A 10,196-nucleotide genomic window follows, 5' to 3' on the forward strand; every position below is an offset into this window, starting at 1 on the left:
AGGTTGTCCATACTTACTAGAGCTTCACAACTGCAACCTGGCCTCTGGAAGGGGGACTCTGACTTTACTCATCTGAGACAGAAGGCAAGCAAGATTTTGATAGTCAGCAGGGAGACAGAAGAGGACAGTTTGTCCTGTCTTAAAAGAGGTGTTGAAGATCTCTCCTCCCTTCCTCACTCCACTTAACAAGATCAGTATTTGTCTGCCGTAAAGATCTTTTTTGCAGTGCTTTGCTCCACCTGACAGTGGAGTTGCTCCAATTGGCATGGTTCCACCTACGAGCAAGTGAGAGAAACCAAGGAAATTGTGTTATGTGACTCTAATATTACCAAAAAAGAGGCTATCTGCTGACAGATGAGGTTAGACGACAGCAGTTGTCTTCTCTGTAGCTGTATTTTTTAAAGGGAGAGATTTATAGAACTAATAACACAACGCTTTAAATTTTATTGTGTATATATGAATTTACTTCACTCTTTTGCAAAACTTAGGAAAGCTGTGAGCTGATTTTAGCCTTGCAAGTGGCCAAGGTGAAAGAAAAGCAGAATAGCCTTCTCCCATGTGCACAAAGATGAGCTGCAGCCTCAGCACATTGCCATCCCTTGGGGGCCAGGAGCCTTGGGCTGCTCTCCTGATTGCTCACCCCTAAATGAGCCCTTCACCTCCCAAATCCAACAGAGACACCAGACGCTTTACAAGGATCATAAGCTGAAAAGGGACTATTTTAGACACTCCAAGTATAACTGCTACTGCCTTTCACCCTCCAGACCCATCTGGAAATCTGCACGTAGCTGTAAATAATGCCTTTGCTGCTGCAAAGAGCCAGTGCTGGAGGAGTCACCATCAGTCAAGCACAATATACGGTAGCCTGGCAGCAGTCCAGAACCCTCATCTGGGACTCACACCTCACACGGACTGAGAACAAGGCAGTCCTCCAGCTTACACCTGGCAGCGTTTGCATGAACACATTTATTTTTAGAACGGCCATAAAGAGACACGCTGGTTATTAAAAATAAAATAAATAAATAAATAGCAAGAGCATTTCAATTTCAAAAACATTTGAAATAGCATTTTTCAAACAGCTCAAATTCTCCTCCTAAGTCCTGACCCCTTCCTGTTCTATCCTAGATGGCAGACAAATGGTACTTACTTTGCTCTATTTAGTTATTTGGAGGAGCACTGCATTACAAAGTGCATGCATTATAAAGTGAACAGTAATTTTTCACTTATCAAAATATCAGTAACATAGATTTTAGAATATTACCCTTTATTTAAGAATATTACCACTTATGCATGCATTTTTTCCTTTATTTATAGTAAGATCTTCAGACACAGCCCATATAATAGGCATTAATCTCCGGGATTGAGTTCACCTTGGCATACAATCTCTCCCCTCTGGTTATGATGCTCAGAGGAAAGTCCTGTACGCCTCAGTCTTTGGCATATAGGTAGAAAAGGCTGGTGCAGGGATGAGGTGGGTAAAGGAGAGAAGATCTCAAAATTCAGCCCTCCTAAGTGATACCATAAATCAAATACTATTTTTTCCTATTTTAGCACTGCTTGGGTTTGCAGGAGGGTGAGGGGTGCGTGGTGTCCCCCACCAAGCTTTGGGCCAAAGTGACTGCAGCTACTGGTGTTGAGCTGATGCCAGTGGACACTACGATCACTGTGATTCCTTCTCTTAGCAAACCTACAGCTATAATCTCCTTGTTTCAAATGCCAGACAGCTTTCACCATGAGATAGGTGCAGCCAAGACATGACACAGCAGCATTTTAGGTGCAAAAGTAAGTTTAATTAAAAGCTTTGAAAGCGACACTTGAAGAGAAACCAGAAGGAGTGAGTTGCATAGGTCCAGTAGAAAATACTGTTAGGTGACTTGTTGGTACCTTGACAGGTCTGCATACCTCTCGTGATCTTCTAAGCACCGGTGGCACTTTTAAAATGGCACAAAACTCACTGAAATGCTTTCGAAACTCCTACCTGCTTTCACTTACCCATCTCTTGTGCTTACCCATGCTCAAAGAAAATGCTTTCTCTGCCCCTCTCCAATTTATCACAAATTTTCTCGGTCCCAAGGTCATTAAATGAAACTAGTTGTCCTAAATATTGAATTATAAACCTGTTCTGCTGGCTCTGTTGTGAGCTGCTGCTCCAGAGTGGCACTCAGCGCTCTTGCTAAAACAGAAATAGATGGCAACAATCCAATGAAAGTCACTGCAGAAGGCATCGCAGGAGCTGGCACCCATCTGCTCCCAGAGCACGGCTCCTCTGCCAGCAGGCATCGTGGTGGCCCCAGTGCCCTCCACTGCTTCGAAACACCTCCATTCTCAAGCATTTGAAAAACATATAATGAACATTAATGTGTAAGTACTGTCAACCAGCTTCCTGCCACCTCAAGATTAGCTTGCACAGTCTTGAAAATATTTTGAGGTAATTTTACCGTAAAAACATATTTAATTAGTTCAGCCATTTTGGTGTGTCAGTTTCAGCACAATTAATTGCTCTCCATTACTCATGACAGTGACACAATTTTTGGAGATAAAAGGTTCCCAATCACAGTTTATCAGGTAGGCAAGTGCAATCAAAGAGCAGCTGTCATCAGGAAAAATGAAGCACAAAGACTGCCCGGCTGGGAATGCAAATGAAGAAAGCCACACTTATGAAATACAGGCACCATCATATCAGACCATGAAATAGCCCCTCTCCACCTGTGTGTGCTGCTTCTCCCGCAGTGCTCAACCTGCAGAGGCTGGGAGGAAGACATCAGTGTGAGAGGAGCTTTCCTGCACGTGGCTCTTTCCCTGTGTGCTCTCCGATTATTGAACTGTTACTGGCCCCAGAAGCTAAGGACAGGTTTGCTGTGAGAGCAGATACAGGATAAAAGCATTCTTTAGCAATCTTGAAGTTAAAAGCAGGTCACAAGAGTACCAGGATAAGCCAGACCTGATGCATTGAATAGACGGTGCCCATTTCTTTGCTGAAGTCTCCCTCTTGACATTGCCCACGTGTGTGCAGGGAAGCAGTGCTCTTCAGCTTCCTCTGAGCTGCCTCCTTTTGTCCCTTCTTGTCTCCTTTCCAAGCACTTGCTGGGCACAGACTCTGTCTCTTACACCTTTGCAATAGTTGAGCCTGAGAAACTGCCCTCCACCCATAAGGACACACCCCCACACACACAGTATGCACTTTTCCCACAATTCCAGCTTTCCCCTCACTGCATACTTACAATTCATCTTTCCAGGAACCTTAATAGCTGGGACATACAAGCGCAAGCTATTTTTATGAGGGACTGTTAATTAGGCTTTCTTTACTCTTGATATCACAAGAAATGAATTGGATCCAAGCACACCCCCATGTGCCAGTTTTGATTTTCATTTCTTTAGTGCCTGTCAGGACTCAGGTTTTCCTGTGAAGGTTCATGTTCCCCCCCATTGAACTTGTTCATTATGTTTTTTACTGGAATATTTATCTTCCTCCACTCATGTCAGCTTTCTTTGACTGCTCCTATCTTCAGTAAGTGTCCATCTCCTCATAAAGACTACACATTTACTCTTTGATTATGGCTTTTCCCCTCTCTCACAGATAGAAAGCTGAGATGATTACCTCAGTTTGGCCGCTCTCTTTGCCCAAATAAACCTGGTCAACGAAAATGAAATGAAAATGCCTGTGACTGTTTCTTGTCCCTGAAAATCCCGCGGGGATACAGAAGAAAGGACGGCAAGGGAATTGGGGTCTAGTTAATACAAAAGGTATTTCCACCCCCTCCTCAGACTGGGGTCTACAAAAGGTATTTCCACCCCCTCCTCAGAAAGGGCACTACCCCGCAAAGCCTCACATCCTTTCCAGCAGCACAGACGTGCAGGCAAAGCTAGCATGGTCCGTCATCCAAGGATGCTCAGGTGGGTAATGTAATACCAGCGGGTACTTCTGTGCAGATTGAGCGGAGAAAGGTCAGCAAGATCTGCAGAACTGATAAGCCATTGGATTGTGGCACTTCGTTACATTTTTACAGCTATCCCAATGCTTTTGATATTTTATTAGCATTTTAATAAATGGAAATGATGCAAACGCAGGCAAATTCACAGGTGTTAGGCAGGACTTTTTTATCTGCACTCTTTTCTAGAACTAGCCCTTAATCCTGTGACATCTATGTGATATCCATAACGTACGTATCTCCTGAGGCTGTAAGACTGAGCTGGCAACAGCAAGTCTTTTGCATGAGGTACGTATTGCTTACTATTTCCATTCAAGCTTGAAGTATCACAGCAGGAGCTTGCCTGTGGTAGAGCAGCAGCCTGTGCCAGCCTTCACTCAGCGCTGCTGGGCATTATTTAGGAGAAAATGAACAGGAGTATATTGTGAACTTCAAACAAAATTCCTGTTCAGGCTTTGTTCAATGGCCCAGATGCAAAAGGCTACCACCATTGCTAGCCCATAGCTAAAGTTTCAGGCATGAGGCACAGCTAAATCATAGCAGATCTGAGGTGGGACATAGCTCTCATTCCAGAGCTGGGTGCTTGTGAGCTTGTGTGGATGCCTAAAAGTTAGATACCTGTAACCTCAGGGCAAAGCAAAAAGCTACTTAGGGCCCTAAAAGGTCAGCAGAGACTACGTGATATCAAACCCCAGGTGGAATGAAGGTGGGACTCAGATTCCAAATCTTTTTTTTTCTCCTAACATTTAGTAGGACTGGCTCTGTCTCTGGTTCCTAATGCATTGCAAAGTAAATCAGTGTCACAGCTAAACCTCAGAGAAACGAACGATCGCATGTGCTTTGCACAGCAAAAAAGCTTCCAGTTTCTGCTCCAACCTGCCTGCTTTCCACGCCAGCCTGTTACCCGAGGATTGCACCCTGTCATTCATCCTTCTATCATCACCACTTATTTCAAGATAAACAAGTGTCACTTTGGTGAACGGCACAGTCCTTATCTTCATTACTTTTCTAACCACTGCCAACTGAATGTATCAGACTGTTACAGAGCTATCATTTATCGTACTATTACTCTTCTCTTAAGCTTTTTTTCAGCGATCTCGGCACAAATCTTTGTAGCCAATGTTTTTAGACTGAGCTCTAGTAAAATGCTGGAGATTTCAAGGTTTTGCAAACACTGCCTCTGCCAGACGTTATTTCTTTTTTTAGGAACTTATTCTCTTTAAGACTAAAACTGTATTTTACCACCTAATTTCAGGCAGATGTGATCATCCACCATCCTCTTCTTACTGGAATAAAGGGTGTTGTATTAGAGTGTGTCTTGTAGTAATTGCTAATGTCTCCATGGCTGGCATGTATTATTAGTTACATTATATCAGTGCTAAGAAGATTGTGAGATACTGTGTTTGGGGATGAGAAAGTGGCAGAAAACTGAAAATCTCAAAGAATTATTGGGCATCAACACTCTAATATTTAGAAAATTCTGGGTTTGCTAGTGATTCATAGTGAGACATGGACGTGTTATCTTTACAGTTGAGTATTGCAAAATACTGATGGCCTGTTACAGAATTCAGCAGCGGGCTGAAAGCACCAGCTTTTCATCGGGATGAAAAAACCAGAAATTGTCCATGTGCCATTTGCAAATCAGAATGGCAACTTCAGAAAGGGATTGCTTTATTTCTCCCTTTTTATATTGTCAGAAAGTATTTGCCTCACAAATATTGCATCATCCAAATTCTCAGGAACATTTTTACTGGTTTTGGACAACTTAAATTATTCATCTATTTATTTTTACTGAGGTCAGAGTAATAGGAATTGAAATAACCAAGATCCAAAATAGTGAGAGGATAGATTATTGTCACTGTAGCTCTATGGAAGAAGAGGACAGACCATATCTTAGAGGGTTGTTGGCCTCGTTTAGACAGACTGCTTGTGAGGATGCTTGGAGGATGCTGTGGAAAGACGACTGCCAGGTTTGGGCCAGCCTGACAGGTGGGATGCTGGTCACAACGTGCTGGTGCAGGGAGGTGGCCAAGGGAGTGAAAGGTGGGAAGAAGCCAAAAAAGGAGGCAAAACTGTGAGCATAAACAAAGAAAACTGCTGTCCAGTTGAGAGAATAATAGATACCAGCCCATAATGACATGCGGAGGAATTAGGCAGAAGAGCTGAATCCTGCCAAGCCCAGCACCCAGCTCCTCTCAGAGCTCATGTCCTTTCAAGGCCACCAACAATCATAGGTCCTGATCTGTCAGTGCCTTGCACCTTGTCTCAACCCTTGCATTCATGCAGAACTAGAGGAAGAGAGACTGGTAGAATTTTATGCTTATTTTCCACAGGTGCAATACTTAAATTTCTGGTGTACATCATTGCAGCAGCATAGCGGTATTGCTCTAACACCTGTGCTTAATTATTTTCACAGGCTCACAACTGGATGGTCATCGTGGAAAACTGGATTCAGTCAGCAGGGATGACTGCACTGTTCTATATAAAGTCTTTTAAGGCAGCTGTTTCCATGGTGTTTAAGCATTAAATACAGTAAGTGAGATTCCAGCAGCTCCTTGCAAGGCTGCTGGGCAGTCACTGCAGTTAGCGGTTGAAAACATATGAAGACTTTCATTCAGATGATGCTCAAAACTTTATAAGGCAAATGGAAAACAAATGCTAGCAAATCCATGATGTTTTCATGCATGATCCAGCACTACAGTCTGTTTAGTCTATTTTAGACTACAGTCTGTTTAGTCAATACACATTTCACTAACCTCCAAAACTCCCTGTGGGCAACTTTTTACTTTTGGATATATCTGCCTATCCTTTAAGCAACCTGCATAAAGTATTTCCCCTTTCTTTCCTTCCTTCCATTGATGATTTTATTCTATGTTAGAAGCATTTTTTAACAAAATGTTAAGTGATGTTATTGCTACTATTGCAAATTGATACATGTGCTATAATGCAAACAGCCTGTAGGACAATCGCTGTGCTTTTGACTACATTTTAAAGGCGTCACAGTGATTGTGATTTTAAAGGCCTTACAGTGATTGTTAAGCAGGCCATTAGTGACGTTCAAGTTTTTAAAATGTATTGATTTAAATTATGTATGTTAATGCACCTATCAACATTACAAATGTAGTTTGCAGCAAACTACTTATAATATATGAATGATAAGCCATAAATAATAAATATAGCTGTAAATTAAATTACTTGATTATGCTGCAAAGATGCACTCTAATTTGGAACAGAAAATTACTTTGAAGTGATTTCAGCAGCTGATAATGCTTTTAGAGTAGCAGAGCGTTATGAGCCATAGTCTTCTTTAAGTCAAGCATCAAACTTTCTGACGGATTTTACCTGCTAACCTGGTTTGTTGGGTATTGCTATGCCCTGAATGCAATGGATGTGACAGACTGACAAAATAACGAGTGAAGACATTTGTTAACCAAAATGTGGAAGCGCTTTAAATCAAAGACATGACTGCTCTTCTGATAGAAAGTGAACAACCTTGGGTTGGGTATCAGCGAGAGCTAAGCTCTTAGAAGGGCCTTAATTCTGAGAGACAACAGAGACCCATTGTCTCTAAAGGACTTACAGATACCTTGGAATTTTTGAACATGCACAAAGCAATAATGGTATTATAGAAAACCACCCTATAGCAGAATTTAATATGAGGCTCTGAAATACAAGCTGAGCAGAAATGCAATGCTTAAGCACTACTCCCATCATGTCTTACATTGCTGGTATAGTAGATTAGATTCTGGATGAATTTCAATAGATAGAATAACCAAAAATAACTTACCAAACATGGACTTCTGTACCCAAAAGCTGCTTTGATAGTTTGCATGTACCTAAATGGAAAGGGATGAGGTTGTGGGAAAGTACTGGAGAGCTTGATTCAAGGAGCAGTGAGCCTTTTCTGTGTGTCCCAAGTGAAGTACTGCACCTGCCTCAAAATCAGAGGGTGAAAACCTGGGATTGTTAAGGCACATGGTAACTACTCAAGGCTTACCTGGAGCTCAGGGCAGTGGTAGCACAGCTGTATATCCATAAGGAGACTCCTTCTCAAACCTTCTTGGCCCTAAGGACTCCCTAGATACTTGCTGGGACATGTAGATCCCTTGGGGATTGTTACACAATGTGATAGTGGTTTTTCTAGTTTGTGAGCTTCTCCTTTAGAGTCACCATTAACACACACTAGGGAAGGGCAAAACAGCAATGATTCATCTGGGCTGGATGAGCAATCAGATTTCTCGTTACAAAGTGACGAGACACTAATAAACAAAACATAAAAATCCCACTTTAAGTCTAAGAACTGTGGGTATTTCTAGTTGTTTGGTGCATTTATTTTTTTTTATAATCCAGTATCTCTAAATGTCCCAGCTATTACAACTGGGGTTTGGGGGCCACCTTTTCCTTCTGAATTCTGCCGCTAGAACCAAACTTGTACATTTGTTGCTCTGAAGCCAACTACTAGGTACTTTGGGTGTAGGTTGGGTTTTTTTCCCCCTTTACTCTAGTAAATGCAAATGCTGGAAGATGGTGTGATCATGTATCACAAGATGTTGAAGCATTCAACAGTGTTTCGAGTAAATGGGACTTGTTTGTTTGATCTATCAGCATGATACTAAAAGTCATTCAAGAGCAAGATTTGGGTTTTTTAATTATATTTTGATTTCTCCTCTGCAGGATCTCCTTGGGCATCATTGGTTCTACAAAGGAACAAATCAGAAATTTGGAAAGCTTCATCAGTTAACCATTTGTGGGTTCTAGTTTGGGCAGTTAAGAGCAAATAGGCAAGATGCAGAAATGTCTGGTGTGAGAGGAGGGAATGTGCAGCATGAACTTATCCTCTCCATATAGCACTGGCTTGCCTTCCTGCTCCTTCCTCCACACCAGCATGTGGGTGAGCTCCCCAGCTTCATGCCCATCCTCCTTCAGTGGCCGCTCCCCAGGGTTCTTCTACCCCATGAGGAGTGTAAGGAGGAGAAAGTCACTGCGATCCTGATCCCTTTCTACAGCAACACAGGCACCTTTCCTCTCGCTACCTCCTGCCATGCCATACGGAAGCTTTGGTCTTCACCTTCGCCATGGGATGAAAGAGATTAAGGAGGCAGAATGGATGCCTTAGGATACAACCTGTAGGTGTATCCCTGTTATACCGTTGGGGTCTTCATCTGCTTTCTCAGCAGCTATTGCAATTGTATCACAGACACTGGTGGCCCCAGAAGCCAACCTGGCGTCCTGATATTCTCCTCAAAAAAGTAGTGGTATTTCAGGTAGCATTTTCAGAGGAGAACTTTGCCAGATGTCTGAACGGAGGTGTTCAGTCTCAACACTCCCAAGGTGCAGTCCACAGGTCACTGGTTAAAGTGTTTTCCCGTGCGATTCTTATGCAAACACCCCAAATCTGTGTTCATTTTTTATTCTGCTTCTGGCACCGCTTCCCTCCCCGTCATGCCCCGCAAAATCCATGTTTATTAATGCAGTCTGTCAGCCTAATGATGGGGGTGAGGAAAATGAAGATTTCAAATCCACATTCACACAAAGGAAGGCATTTATGAAATATATGTACCTACTAATTTTGCCTCGCTGTTTCATTTCATTTGAATCATGTCACTTTTACTAGAAACTTTTCACAACCATTCTTGGAGATCAGACATTCAGATCCTCTGGGAGAGCGTGTTCTAAGTCTCACTCAGCTGCTGAATGATGCAAGTTATAGAAATATTGCAAATGACTCTAATATCAACAGCCAGAGCTGTATAAGCATGACATTGCAGATTTTCCCTATGTCAGCTCTCAGCCTTTTAGATGCCCTATGGCCCATTTGCTATATATACCTATAGTACCTGCCCACGGGGATGGTATCGGCTTCAGCACAAGCTGGCTGAAAAGCAGAGCAGTGAACAGTTGCGTAGCCTTTTCTGAGGCAGTGCCAATTGCTCTACACTGCAATATTACATATTTTATCTCTAAGAAATGTGGTGCAGATAAACTACTAAAACAATGTTTCAGAAACTCCGGTTTCAGCAGCTTTCTGTGACGAAATTTTTATTGTGGAACTGGTGTCTTGCCTCTGTTGTTTGAGATCTGGAGGTAAATTATTGTGCTGGTTTTGGCTGGGATAGAGTTAATTTTCTTCATATATGAAGCTCATATGGGGCTATGTTTTGGATTTGTGCTGAAAACAGTGTTGATAACACAGGGATGTTTTAGTTACTGCTGAGCAGTGCTTACACAGAGTCAAGGCCTTTTCTGCTCCTCACCCCACCCCACCAG

The sequence above is a fragment of the Aptenodytes forsteri genome, unplaced genomic scaffold (genome assembly GCF_000699145.1).
Source record: "Aptenodytes forsteri isolate BGI_AS27 unplaced genomic scaffold, ASM69914v1 Scaffold257, whole genome shotgun sequence".
Lineage (NCBI taxonomy): Eukaryota > Metazoa > Chordata > Aves > Sphenisciformes > Spheniscidae > Aptenodytes > Aptenodytes forsteri.